Raw genomic sequence first — 15,467 nt, 5'->3', positions numbered from 1 at the left:
TTGATGGATACTTAGATTGTTTCCATGTCCTGGCTATTGTAAATAGAACTGCAATGAACATTGTGGTAAATGACTTTTTGAAGTATGGTTTTCTCAGGGTATATGTATGGTAGTTCTGTTTTTAGTTTTTTAAGGAACCTCCATAATGTTCTCCATAGTGGATGTATCAATTTACATTCCCACCAACAGTGCAACAGGGTTCCCTTTTCTCCACACCCTCGCCAGCATTTATCGTTTGTAGATTTTTTGATGATTGCCATTCTGATTGGTGTGAGGTGATACCTCATTGTAGTTTTGATTTGTATTTCTCTAATGAGTAATGATGTTGAGCATCCTTTCATGTGCTTGTTGGCAATCTGTATATCTTGGCTGATTCCTCCAGCTCTGTTTTTTTTTTCTCAAGATTGTTTTGGCTATTCGGGGTCTTTTGTGTTTCCATACAAATTGTGAAATTTTTGGTTCTAGTTCTGTGAAAAATGCCATTGGTAGTTTGTTTTGAGTTTATTTTTTGTGTGTGGTGTTAGGGAGTGTTCGAATTTCATTCTTTTACATGTAGCCGTCCAGCTTTCCCAGCACCACTTATTGAAGAGGCTATCTTTTCTCCATTGTATATTCTTACCTCCTTTATCAAAAATAAGCTGACCATAGGTGCGTGGGTTTATCTCTGGGCCTTCTATCCTGTTCCATTGATCTATATTTCTGTTTTTGTGCCAGTACCATACTGTCTTGATTACTGTAGCTTTGTAGTATAGTCTGAAGTCCAGGAGGCTGATTCCTCCAGCTCTGTTTTTTTTTTCTCAAGATTGTTTTGGCTATTCGGGGTCTTTTGTGTTTCCATACAAATTGTGAAATTTTTGGTTCTAGTTCTGTGAAAAATGCCATTGGTAGTTTGATAGGGATTGCACTGAATCTGTAGAATGCTTTGGGTAGTATAGTCATTTTCACAATATTGATACTTCTGTGGCTAAAACTTCCAAAACTATATTGAATAACAGTGGTGAGAGTGGACAACCTTGTCTTGTTCCTGATTTTAGAGGAAATGGTTTCAGATTTTCACCATTGAGGACGATGTTGGCTGTGGGTTTGTCATATATGGCCTTTATTATGCTGAGTTAAATTCCCTCTATGCCTACTTTCTGGAGAGTTTTTATCATAATGGGTGTTGAATTTTGTCGAAAGATTTTTCTGCATCTATTGAGATGATCATATGGTTTTCTCCTTCAGTTTGTTAATATGGTTTATCACATTGATAGATTTCCGTGTATTGTAGAATCCTTGCATTCCTGGGATAAACCCCACTTGACCTTTATACTCTTAAAAATTATTAAGACGCCCAAAGGCATTTTGTTTAAGTGGATCACACCTATTGATGTTTACTGTATTAAAAGTTCAAACTGAGATCTTTAAAAATATTTATGAATCCATTTAAAAACAAAATAAACACCCATATAGTAACATACATATTTCAATAAACATAACTATAATTTCCGAAACAAAACATAGTGAAAATGGGGACATTGTTTTAAATATTTGTAAATCTCTGGATTGATGGAAGACAGCTGGGTTCTCATAACTGCTCTTCACTCATTGTGTTGTGATAGCATGCATCAAGTAGCCTCTGGGAAGACTCCACTGTACAGATAAAAAGGGCAAATAATATCTTAGTATAATTAAGAAAATAGTTTTGAGTTTATAACCCCCCTGACAGGGCTTAATCGACCTCCAGGACCTCCAGACTCTACTTGGGATTCCACTTTTTCAGGAAGTTTTCCTTGGTCTCCCCAGGAAGAATTCAGTCAGCTTCAGTGTTGTTCCCACAGTTCATCCCTTGAGCCTCAAGTTAGTCCTAATGTTTGTATAATAGTTGTTGACAAATCCACGTCCTTTACTAAGCTGTGAACTCATCTCTGGTTCGGTCCCCACCCAGTGCCCAATACAGGGGGATATAGTAGGAAATAATCACTGTGGGATAAATAAATAAACGAAGCCCAACACAATGTACCAAAATGCCACAATAGTATGAGCTAGAGTGTTCCGGTAGAGAAGTAGGGCAACTAAGCTAGAATACAGTGGCATTGTTAAGAAAAGCTAGCAAGTTAAATGAATGGGTTTGATTTGCATCTCTGCCACTTACTAGCTGTCTGACTTTTGAGCAAGATAGTACATCTCAGTTTCCTCATCTGTAAAATAAGGATAAAAATAATTCCGACTTGTAAAGCTATTGTGATGGTGAAATGTGATAATTTATGTAAAGTAATTATCTTTATAATGCTTGACAAATTATGAGCACTTTTACATTTATTATTACGTCTATCACTGAACGGGCAAAGCTGGCACTCTATCTCCACCCCTTGACTAATAAGTGGGGCAAAAAAGGGGGAAAAATGCCTTACTGGGAAGAAGATCTTGCTCAATGACTATTTATTCAATGAATTTCAGAATATAAAATATCAGATTTTGAACTGAAGCAAATTTCCTCTAGCTTACTTGGAATTAGCAAATCATAGACCACAGGGGAAAATTAGAGTAATGACAATAGATGATTAGAGAATAAGAGGTGAGACATACAATTCATGGATGTCTGTATAGATTTTTCATAGCACTTTGTTACTTTGAAAGGATTTCAATAGTGGTAATCAGTCCACTTGCTTGGATCTTAGTAAATGCATGAAAACTCAAATTAGGTCTATATTCTGAAGTCTCCTTTAAGGTCATTGGAGGAAGATGGTCTGATAATGGCTTAGGACAGTTCTTACTTAGAGCAATTGGAAATAATGCCATACATTTTGAAGGCAAGTTTCTTAGTTCAGCTTTATCCTATACTTATTGAGTCACACTGAGAATAATTTATTGCAGTCCATCCTCATTTAACTCCTAATTTTAATGATGTGTAGTAGCGCTGAATGTTCACTTACACGGTGTACACTCAGATGTACCAAAAAATGCAGTTTCTTTATTTCATTATAACTTTTCAGATTTCTTAAGTCCCCACATCTTTGGGGGGTTGGAGAGTGTGAGGGTGGCCAGTGGGTATATATTTTGTTTAATCTGCAGATGTTAATGCTATCCAAACATTTGCACTATCTCTTCAGATAACTCAGCTTCTGCTTGGATGACTTCAGGTAAGTGCTCAGCCATTCAGAAGTCACCTCCCTCCTCTGTTCTTCTCTTTGAAAGCTTCTGGGTGTAGAAAAGGGGGCTGAGGCTTTGCAACCTTATAGGAGGAGCTTAGGGGAGATGCAGGGGGCACTGCTCCTTGGACTGGTGACTGCTGAGGTGTGACAGGTGCTGTCTGACTTTTGAAGGTGAAAACTTAGTTCCCAACACTGGAATCTGGTTCAGATTATTTGCCTCTAAGTCTTCAACTCTTTAGCTTCCCCTCTCCGTACCTAAGCCTCTGCTGGTCTATAGGCTCTTTCTGCACCCCTGGGACCCTTCAAGGAGAGCCCCCTTTAAGGTCACATATGTGAGCAGGAGGAAGCAGTTGCTTACCTCTTGACCCGTGTTGTCCTCTACCCCAATGCCATCTCCTTCACGCCATCTTTGATGTATATCAAGCCACAGGCTGGAGCTTTTTCTAGGGGCCACAGCCTCTTCTACACTAGCCTCAGAAAGTAAGACATCAGTCCACTGTCCTTCAGCTTCCATATACCTGTCTGGGTGTTTCTAAAACCTTACTTACTAAGCCTTCAACCTCACGTGGGAGATAGGAGTGAGTCTGATTATCTGACATCCATCAAACTTCTTGTCTTCCTTCCCTTGGACCAGAAAGGGCAGGATTCAGCCTTTCTGCTTCCTCTGTGTCATATCCTCTTTTCTCCTCCCTCAGCCATCCTCATAGCTTAACTCTCTTTAGGGGAAAGAGCTATCCTCTCTGCACTATGGAAGAAAATCTATGATTTGAATTATCATGGCTTAGTCTTGATAGTTAAAGAAATTTAGAAAGTTCTTTCTTTCTGGGCAAAATCTGGCTTAAATGACTATTGTCTTTTTGAAAATCCTATTTTAATGTCAGAGGCTAAATACTAACCCTAGGAAAGCCCTTCGCATTCATTCCTTCCCTAACATTCTTAAATCCTCTCAAGGCAAATGGGTGCTTCTGGAAGAAATAGGAAAATATATGAGAAAACCTAATTAATATATTTCAAAAATATCCCCCATTATGAGTGATTGTCATTACTCCAAATCCAGGCAATATTATTGGACAACATTAATTTGCATATTAACTGAGAGCTTTCCAACTGCTTTTGAAAGGCTGAAACAGCCAAAATTGTTAGTAGAAAGCAGAATCAATTCTTTGGGAGTTTCAGAACTAATGCTTGCTGAATATAGGAATACTTTTCAAAAGTTCCCCTAGAATTCCCTAATTCCAGTCAGCTAACGAGACATTTGATGTTGGATGACTCACCATTATCTTGAATTATTTTTTCTAAAACTAGGCTCAGAATCTTTCTTTTAAAAAATCTAGCCTGCTTTATCTTTTAATCTTGTTAATGGTACCACATTTCTCCCAGCCTGACAATCATCTTCATCCCATTTCATTCAAACCACATTTGAATGGCAGGTACCATGTTAGCCACTGTGGTTTGTCTAGGGCACAAACTCCGTCCTCAGGGAAACTTCTATATAATGTCCTCTAGCTAATCAATCACTAAGTCATACAGATTTTTCCTTGGAAATGAGTCTCATGTTTCCTCTTGTTTCTCTTTTCTACTGTCACCATGTCCTCACATCTGAATCACAGCCATGGCAGTTTGATGTCCAACCCCTCCACACGACCTTCCTCTTGCCGCCCAGAACACATCATCTTCTGATACTTCTTAACCTCACTGTTGTTGGTGCTCAATAAATACTTCTTAGATGTAATTCAGTTTTCCAGTCCGCGCACAGATGACTCTGACCAGCATAAGAACTGTCTCCAGAGGTAAGGAGAGAGGACGGTCTGTAATGTCAATGTGATTTCATTCATATGGAGCAACCATCCATGCTTGCCCCCTCCTCCCACTGGGTGGTCCACTACTGCCTCAGGATACTGGGTCAGATGGATTCCTCTTTGGATCATTCTGACATTTTTTGAACTTATTTTCTTCGTCTTTCTATGGATGCCTTATTGCATAATAATTTCTTAGTGCCTCTTTCTTCAGGGTTTTGTGTCAGCCACAAATTTATGTTTTCCTTGCTATCATTTCATTCTTACTGTCTCAAAATATTGAACCGCAATGTTAAGGAATGGTGATACTATTGTCTTAAAGACTGCAATGTAATGTGATTAATGGCTATGTTCGTCACTGGGGAAAGGGGGGAAAGAGCAGGGTGTTTGGTATCTAGATTCCAGAACCACTGCTACTTCAGAAAAACTCCCACTTCCCCTTGCTCCCATGTGAGTTCTTAGATCATCGTGAGAAACACAGAATACCACTAAATCTCTAGAGAGAAAAACTTGCAGTTTGCTCAGATGGTACGACTGTTGGTCAATAAGCTTATCTTTTTTGAACGGAGGGAAAGTCTTTCATGCCTATTGGCTCCTTGGGTTGGTGGGGGTAGAAAGCAGAGATTTTTTTAAAGGAAAGCCTGCTCTTTTCTTTAATAAAGAGAAATATGGTAAATGAGGAGATAAAGACTGAGAAGTTGCTGGAGCACAACAAGCCACAGACACCAATATCAAGGGTCCTCTGCAAACCCCACCAGGCAGTTTCAGTCTTATGGAGAGCTGTTCATTGTCCTTTTGTGTATTCTGATGCTTTTCCCAATCTTTTTTGATAAGGTTTTTAATATGTAAGTAACATAAACATCATACAGAAAAAAGTCAAAATAGAGATGAGAAAAAAAAAATCAACAAATATAACTTTTTCTAAATGTAAATGCTTTCCAGGTTTTTTTCCTCTCATGTATGTACCTCAATAATATTCTAGCCTCCAATACATGTTTGTTGGATAACTAAATTAATTGAATGACTAAAGGCTATAATCATACAGTTATTCAAGTTGGTGCTCTGATTTTTTTTTCCACTTTAATTAACAGAACCATTTTATTTTTCAATACTGTTAGTCATTGCCTTCCTTTGAGTGGATATGACAAAATTTACTTAATAATTTCTATATACTTGGGGAACAGTTACATTTTTTTCTCAGTTTTTCTATTATAGATAACACTATGATGACAAGAGTATTCCACATTTTGTGGGCCACTTCTTCTGGATAGATTCTCTAGATCAGGAGTAGGCAAACTTTTCTTGTAAAGGGCCAGATAGTAAATTTGTTTGGCTTTATAGGCCATATGGTCTGTCTCAGCCACTCAGCTCTGCTGATATAATGCAAAAGCAGTCATAAATAATACATAAATGAATGAGCATGCCTGTGTTCAGATAAAACTTTATACATGTGCAATGAAATCTGAATTTATTTAGTTTTCAATGGGTCATGAAATATTAGAATTTTTAAATTTTGCTTCAACCATGTAAAAACTGTAAAAAACATTCTTAGTCCACAAGCTGTACAAAAATAGGCAGCAGGCTAGATATGGCCAGATGGCCTATAGTTTGCTCTAGAGTCCAGGGATACTGAGTCAAAGGATACACAACCAGCCAGGTCCTTGCTGGTAATTTTGATGGCTACCTTCAACCATATTTCTTGGTTGTTAAACTTCTAAGTTTAGATATTTAAATAAATAGTCAATGTTTTCATCCTGGACCACAGAATTATTAAGAGACTATGCAAAAGAGCCATTCTTGCAGTTTGTTACCTCTAGCCAGTAACAATTTTCTTGAAATTGACTTAGAGTGACGAGATGGTATGAGAGATCATCTGGTACAACCTTCTGCAGTGGCCATCTGGAGCAAGAAAAGCCCTAGTTAAAGGGTGCCCAGCAGGAGCATTCCAGAATTTCAGCATCTAACCTTAACCTTCCCAGTTCAAACACATTTCATTCTAATTCTTCAGGTGAACCTGAGAACACCTGGCCAGCTGCCACCTTCAAACACTAAGACAATTATTAACTTAATAATCCCTCTGCATTTCTTTCTCTATCCTGGGTTGATAATGATGAACAAGAACTCTTTCCTTTTCTAGATTGTGAAACTGAAGTATAAAAGTACCTGTTTTCTGATTGCATGGTGATTCAGAGAAAAGGAAAACCACGTTCCCTGCTTCTAGGGCTAACGGTCATGGTCATAAATTAAAATTTATTAAGCATCTACTGCTCACATTCCACTGTGTGAGGCAAAGTGCCAATTAGTCCCATTCATTACAGTACCTTTTTTCAGTTTTTTCAATTTATTAAATTGTATCCTGGATGATTAGATTGCTTCAGGCCATAAGTACAAAATTGAAAATATTTAATTAGGATGCATATAACAAAGCAGCAGCAGTTAAAACCTGGTGCATTAAAATATCAGCTTGGGGCAGATTTACAAGATGTCCTGAGGGCCAAAGGACTTGGTCAGACCAAGAAAGACAGTGAACTCTTTACAAAGAGGAAACCCTTTCCCCAGAGTTCTCTACAGATGGAATTTGGGGCCCAAGATTTGTGATGGCTTATCTTCCAGAGCTTTTCTAAGTTATTTCTTAAAGATATGAAGAAGGTATTTATTCTTATTCCAACTAGAAGTTAAGAATCTTTCAAATAAAAATACTCATTCAAGAACTCTTCATTATATAACCCCCACCCCCAGGCTCTAAGTATTTTTTTATGAGATGTTTGTATAAACCAGGCCATAAACTACATACAAAGAAAATAGCATTTCTCTTTATGGGAATGTCACAAAAGTTAAGACCAAAGTTACTCATGGCTGAGGATCACTAATGGGTAGAGTGGTATTCCACAGAAATCAGTTTGAAGAGAAGAGTTAGGAGGGGGTTTGCTTATCTGTATCTTTACAATTAAAAGAAGAAATCAAATGTGGGCTTAGTAAATATGTTACTGGTTGTAAATCATATTGAACTGGTGATAAATACTACAGAGAAAAGAGGTAATTTCAAATAGCTTTAAAAAAATAAATAGCTTTCATTAGATATTTTTAAAGATCAAAATGATGAAACTTAATAGGGACATTTAATAGGATGAAACCCAATAGGAACAAATATAAAAGGATATACCTACAGAGCAATAAAAGTCAACCAAGAATACATATGCAATATAGGAAAGAACTGGTTAAGTCTCCACATGATAGAAAAGAACTCGGGCTCATATTTGACAATGAACTGAATTAAATTAATAATAGAGTGTCATTAGGAGATAAGCCAATATAAATTTAGGATATTTTGATGTTTGTCACCATGTCATAAGTTCAGATGTGTAAAAATCATTCTGTGTTAAACCCAAACAGCATGATTCTGAAACAATGCCTGAGAACTACATGGAGATCCTTTAAAACAAAGACTCCAGCACCCAACACTGCAAATATGACATAGTAAGTTCTTGAGAAGGGTCTCAAGAATCTGTATTTTAAACAAGCTTGAAACATAATTCATATGCAGGTTAGTCTCTGGACAAGGCTTTGAGAAGCATTACTCTAGAGGGTGATCAATTGTTTTTTAGTCACTCTGCCTGCAGTTCAGGTATCTACCCTTGGTATGTGGTGCTGATGTGACTTTCAGTTGAGTGATCTGCTTATTGGGCTTTGTACAGACCTGAGAATTAAGGCTATCTACAAGCGATCCACTTCTGTTTTTTATTTCTTTTAAAACACAACTCTTTATTAAAACAACTCAAATGATATACACTATGATCAGAATATTCCTCTGTCCTCTAAGCTTCTTGAAAGCAGGGACTGTTTTTGTTCACCCTGGTGGTGTTAGTGCTTAGTACGGTGGAGTTCAATTATATTTTTTGTAGAATGTTAAGCACAATGGTATTGATTTATTAATGTTATAAGATATGCTATATGATATATAACATATCAGTATTAAAGAAATATAAATCTTTAACAGAGTAAAAGAGGTTGCCACTTATATTCAAGCCTTATCACTATGAAGAGAAAACTTTTTCTCACTTATTCTGGTACTCCACATTCACTCATTTCTCCAGCTCTGGCTGAGGGCTTCAGAGCCATTTTAGATTACCTTAACAACTGATTATAATTTATCATAAAAAGGTATTGAATGCCTTCTTAAGAACAACACCATGTCTCATTAGCCTCCCTACAATTAATTCTCAGTCCATTCAGGTCTAAACCTGTTCTCTCAAGAAAAACTTCTTTCCTTGCCCTGCGGGTGGGCTTGGCTTGGCCTGGCACTCCCCCACAGCCCTGCCCTGCCAAACCCAGAAGGCGTGCAGTGCACATAGGGGACACCCCTTGAACATCTGGCTCTGGTGGCCAGGGAACGTGCATTTCTGGGCCCCACAGGACTGAAGCAATCAGAGAGACAATTCTTGGCAGGCTGCCACCCCAGGGCACTGCACAGACAGCAGACTGAAACACAACACCAGTGTTCCTGTGACCACTCCTTCAAGACTGGAAGAGGTAGCTGCTTCACCTAATCCATAGAAACAAACAGAGAGTCAAGAAAAATGAGAGTCAAGAATATGTTCCAAAGGAAAGAACAAGACAAAATCCCGGGGGGCTGGGGGGAACTTAGTGAAATAGAGATAGGTAATTTACCTGATAAAGAGTTCAAAGTAATGGTCATTAAGATACTTACCAATCTTGGGAGAAGAATGGGTGAACACAGACAGAACTTCAACAAAGAGATAGAAAATACCAAACAGAAGTCATAGAGCTGAAGAATATAATAACTGAACTGAAAAATACACTAGAGGAGTTCAACAGAAGAGACCAGATGAAATTGGAGAAAGGATCAGTGATCTGGAAGACAGGGCAGTGGAACTCACCCAAACATAGCATCAAGAAGAAAAGAGAATTTTTAAAAATCCCCTTAAGGGATCTATGGGACAACATCAAGCAGACTAACATTTGTATTACAGGATCCCAGAAGGAGAAGAGAGAGAAAAGGGACAGAAAAGCTATTTGAAGAAATATTGGCTGAAAACTTCATTAACCTGGAGAAGGAAACAGATATCTAGATTCAGAAATCTCACTGAGTTCCAAATAAGTTGAACCCAAAGAGATCCTCACCAAGACACATTATAGGTAAAATGTCAAAAGTTAAAGAGAGAATCGTAAAAGCAGCAAGAGAGAAACAACTTGTTACATACAAGGGAACCCCCGGATTTTTCAGCAGAGACTTTGCAGACCAGATGGGAGTCACATGATATAGTCAAGTGCTGAAAGCAAAATAACTTCCAACCAAGAATACTCTACCCTGCAAGGTTATCATTCAGAACTGAAGGAGAGATAAGGAGTCCTCCAGATGAGCAAAAATTAAAGAAGTTCACCACCACTAAACTGGTCTTACGAGAAATGTTAAAGGAACTTCTTTAAGCTGAAAAGAAAGGGTACTAGTTAGTAACAAGAAAATATATGAAAGGAAAAATCTCACTAGTAAAGTAAATATATAGTAAAGGTAGTGGACTAATCACTTATAAAGTGAGTATGAAGGTTAAAAGACAAAAGTAGTAAAAAATAACCATAACTAAAATAATTAGTTAAAGGATCCATAAAATAAAAAAGATGTAAAATGTGACATCAAAAACTTATAACATGTGGTGGAGGGAGTAAAAATGTAGAGTTTTAAAATGCACTCCCTGGTGGCGCAGTGGTTAAGAATCTGCCTGCCAATGCAGGGAACACGGGTTCGAGCCCTGGTCCAGGAAGATCCCACATGCCATGGAGCAACTAAGCCCCTTCAACACAAATACTGAGCCTGAGCTCTAGAGCTCACAAGCCACAACTACTGAGCCCGTGAGCCACAACTACTGAGCCTGTGTGCCACAACTACTGAAGCCCGTGCACCTAGAGCCCGTGCTCTGCAACAAGAGAAGCCACCACAATGAGAATCCTGCACACTGCAACAAGGAGTAGCCTCCACTCACTGCAACTAGAGAAAGCCCATGCACAGCAATGAAGGCCCAATGCAGCCCAAAAAAATAAATAAATTTATTTTTTCAAATGTACTCAAATGTAACTTAATATCAACTTAAACTAAACTGGTATATATATATATGCCTCATGGTAGCCACAAAGCAAAAGCCTATAGTAGAAACAAAAAACAATTATGAGGATGGAATCTAAACATAACACTAAAGAAAGCCATCAAACCACAAGGAAAGAGAACAAGAGAAGAAGAAAGAAACAGAGAAACCACAAAACAGCCAGAAAACAATTAACAAAATGGCAATAAGTACATTGCTATCTACAATTACTTTAAATGTAAATGGTAATAAGTATAGACCTATCTATAATTAATTTAAATGTAAATGGGCTAAATTCTCCAATCAAAAGACATAGAGTAGCTGAATGTTTAAAATATGCTGCCTAAAGAGATTCACTTCAGATGTAAGAACACACACAGACAGAAAGTGAAGTGCTGGAAAAAGATGTTTCATGCAAAAGGAAGCCAAAAAAAGCTGGGGTAGCTATACATATATCAGACAAAATAGACTTTAAAACAAAAATTGTAATGAAAGACAAAGATGGGCACTACATAAATGATAAAGGGTCAATCCAACAAGAAGATATAACATTTGTAAATATTTATGCACCCAACATAAAATCACCTAAATATATAAAGCAAATATTAACAGACCTGAAGAAAGAAATTCACAAAAATACAATAATAATAGGAGACTTTAATACTCCACTTAATCAACGGATAGATCATCCAACAGAAAATCAGTAAGGAAACATTGGCCTTAAATGACACATTAGACCAGATGGACTTTATATATATAACCCCCCCCACACACACACAGAAACACACGCACATATATATAGAACATTACAAATCATATATGTGATAAGGGGTTAATATCCAAAATATATAAAGAACTCATACAACTCAATAACAAAAATACAAACAATGTGATTAAAAAACGGATAGAGGGTATGAATAGACATTTTTCCAAAGAAGACATACAGATGGCCAACAGACACATGAAAAGGTGCTCAACATCACTAATCATTAGGGAAATGCAAAGCAAAACCACAATAAGATACCACATCACACCTGTTAGAATGGCAAGGATGTGGAGAAAAGAGAATCCTTGTGCACTCTTGGTGGGAATGTAAATTAGTGCAGCCCCTACTGAAAACAGTATGGAGGTTCCTCAAAAAACTAAAAATAGGAGTACTATATGATCCAGCAATTCCTCTCCTAAGTATATAGCCAAAGAAAATGAAAACACTAATTTGAAAAGATACATGCACCCCAATGTTCATAACAGCACTATTATAATAGCCAAGATATGGAAGCAACCCATGGGTCCATCAATAGATGAATGGACAAAGAAGATGTGGTATATATATACAATTAAATATTACTCAGCCCTAAAAAAGAATGAAACCTTGCCATTTCCAACAACATGGGTGGACCTTGAGGGCATTACACTAAGTCGGACAACAAAAGACAAATACCATATGATTTCACTTATATGTGAAATCTAAAAATACAAAACAAGCAAACAATCAAAACAAACAAAACTCATAATAGATACAGAGAAAAGACTGGTGGTTGCCAGAAGGGAGGAGGTTGGAGTGTGGGCAAAATGGGTGAAAGGGTCAAGAGGTACAAACTTCCAGTCATAAAAAAAGTCAGGATATAATGTGCAGCATGGTGATTAGAGTCAATAATATTGTATCACATATTTTGTAACTTTGTATGGTGACAGGAGGAAACTAGACAAATCATTATGTTGTACACCTGAAACTAATATAATGTTATATGTCATTATACCTCAATTTGAAAAAGAAGGAAGGAAGGAAGGGAGGGAGGAAGGAAGGAAGGATGGAAGGAAGAAAGGAAGAAAGAAAGAAGGAAAAGACTGCTTTCAATTTCTTCACGCTGTGATGCTGTGGTTATATTTGTATTCCAAGTTCCAAGGTCCCCACACCCCCGCACACATTGAAACATGCAGTGTTTGATTCTGGTTAATCTTCTTTGTCTAACCTCTCTTGTCCACTCTAGTTAAACTTCCTCCTACCCACTTACCAACTTCATTTGGGTGTCATTCTGTATAACTTGTTTTCAGATAACATAGTAACTCATCTCCCCAAGCTTTCAGATCATTATGAAGTTGTATCTTTCTTTTTCCCGCTCCCCGTGCTACACGGCATGTGGGATCTTAGTTCCCCAACCAGAAATGGAACCCACGTCCCCTGCATCGGGAGCGTGGAGTTTTAACCACTGGACAGCCAGGGAAGTCCCTAAAGCTGTATCTTAATGGGATTTCTCCTACCATGAATATTTTAGGGTTTAAACCAAACACAACTCTTTTCAGACAAGTTATACTGTGGTTTTCTCATAAAGGCATCCTTGCTCACCACTGAAGTCTGAGCTTTAGTCAACTGTTGTAGTCAGTAAATCATTGTGAAATATACTTGTTAAAGTGGCATGTTTTTAGAAAAAAATTATGTCCCCTGGAGAAAGATTAATGATATTGTTCTGTAGACTAGAATGCTGAGGGTTAGATTTACTTTCTTCAGCTACATGAAGGGCTTCTTGGGAAGAGATGTCTGGTGACTAGTTCTCCATGTATGGAGAGAATAAGGAAGAAATTCAGGGCTTAAGTTAAAGCAAGAGAGCCACAGTTTAACAGCAGGAGGAACTCAGCTGCAGCAGTCAACTGAGAACAGCAAACTCGTTGGATATTCACTTGCCTAAAAGCAGGACCTGGCTGAGAAGCTCTCTTGAAGCCTATGGAACTGGATGAATGATAAAAAGAAAGCACAACTACATGGGTGAATATGGAAATGATTTTTCTCAACTTAAAACAAAAAAAAGGAGAATTTGATACCATTGCATGCAAGATGATCAAATGAGATAGCAACAGGTACCCAAAGGACAAATGGGGTGATGAGTAAAAGGACTGGCCAGTGACATGTTACACAGAAGGATGACAAAGGTTTGAACAAACTAACGTGCACCACAACATTCATTTGCTCACTCATTCATTCCACAATATGTACTGGGTACCTACTACATGACAAATATTGTTCTAGGCACTTGAACAAAATACAGATCCCTGTCTTTGTGCAGTTTACATGCTATTAGAGGGACACTAAAAGTAAGTAATAAATATAATACATAACTAAATCTTAAGGTACATTAAGACAAGAAAGAAAGGAAAAAGTAGAGCAGGTTAAGGTGGATAGTTGCTGAACCAAACTTGGGTCCACCTTGCCTGAGCACAGTAAAGTCAATCTACTGACTTGGGGTTATGGTGAAGGAAAGTGCAGCATTTATTGCAGGGTGCCAAACAAGGAATCCAGGGCAGCTAGTGCTTAAAACACCTGAACTGCACAATGGCTTTCAGGAAAGCATTTTTTTTTTTTTTTTTTTTTTTTTTTTTTTTTTGTGGTACGTGGGCCTCTCACTGTTGTGGCCTCTCCCATCGCGGAGCACAGGCTCCGGACGCGCAGGCCCAGCGGCCATGGCTCACGGGCCCAGCCGCTCCGCGGCATGTGGGATCCTCCCAGACCGGGGCGCGAACCCGGCTCCCCTGCATCGGCAGGCGGACGCGCAACCACTGCGCCACCAGGGAAGCCCAGGAAAGCATTTTTAAAGGCAAGGTGAGGGAGGAGGAGTCCCCAGGGTATGCGATCAGCTCGTGTACAATTCTCTGATTGGTTGATGGTGAGGTAACAGGGCGGTGTCACAGAAGTTCACATTATCAATCCCTAGGCGCCAGTCTGGGCACTGTGTGCTCAGGGTCATCCAGCAGTTAATTTGTTCCACCTGGTGGTGGTTTTAGCATCTGTAAAACAACACAGAAAATGTGCATCAGATACTATTATCTAGGTGCTCCAGAGAGGAGCTAAAGCAGAGGATTTGGAAGAGGGGTCTGTCCTGAGAAGGCCCCATAGTGTCCTGCTAGGTTACAGGATCAGGTGTGGAGAGGTGCGTGCTGAGTCGCAGAATTAGAGAGGTCAGGACAGGCCTCGCTGAGAACGAAGATTTGAGTAAAGATTTGCAGAAGAGAGGGAGTGAGCCCAATGTCTGTCATTGGGGAAGACTGTCCCAGGCTGAGGGGAGAGCTAACGCAAGGGTTTTAAGGCACAAAGCACTTGAGGGGTTCCAGGAACAGCATGGAGCCCACGTGGCTGGAAGGGAGTGAGAGAAGAGAAAAAAGAGGAGGTTAGAGGTAAGAGGGGTGAAAACATCTCATGAAGGGCTCTATAGACCTTGCTCAATGCTTTGAATTTTACTGTGAGTGAAACAGGAGCCATGGCAAGGTTTTAAGCAGAGGAGTGACAAGATGTGACTTTACTTAAAAATGCTCACTCAGGGGCTTCCCTGGTGGCACAGTGGTTGGGAGTCTGCCTGCCGATGCAGGGGACGAGGGTTCGTGCCCCGGTCCGGGAAGACCCCACATGCCACGGAGCGGCTGGGCCCGTGAGCCATGGCCGCTGAGCC

This window comes from Physeter macrocephalus, chromosome 6 (assembly GCF_002837175.3).
Source record: "Physeter macrocephalus isolate SW-GA chromosome 6, ASM283717v5, whole genome shotgun sequence".
Classification (NCBI taxonomy): Eukaryota; Metazoa; Chordata; class Mammalia; order Artiodactyla; family Physeteridae; genus Physeter; species Physeter macrocephalus.
Note: the sequence above shows the minus strand (reverse complement) of the source record.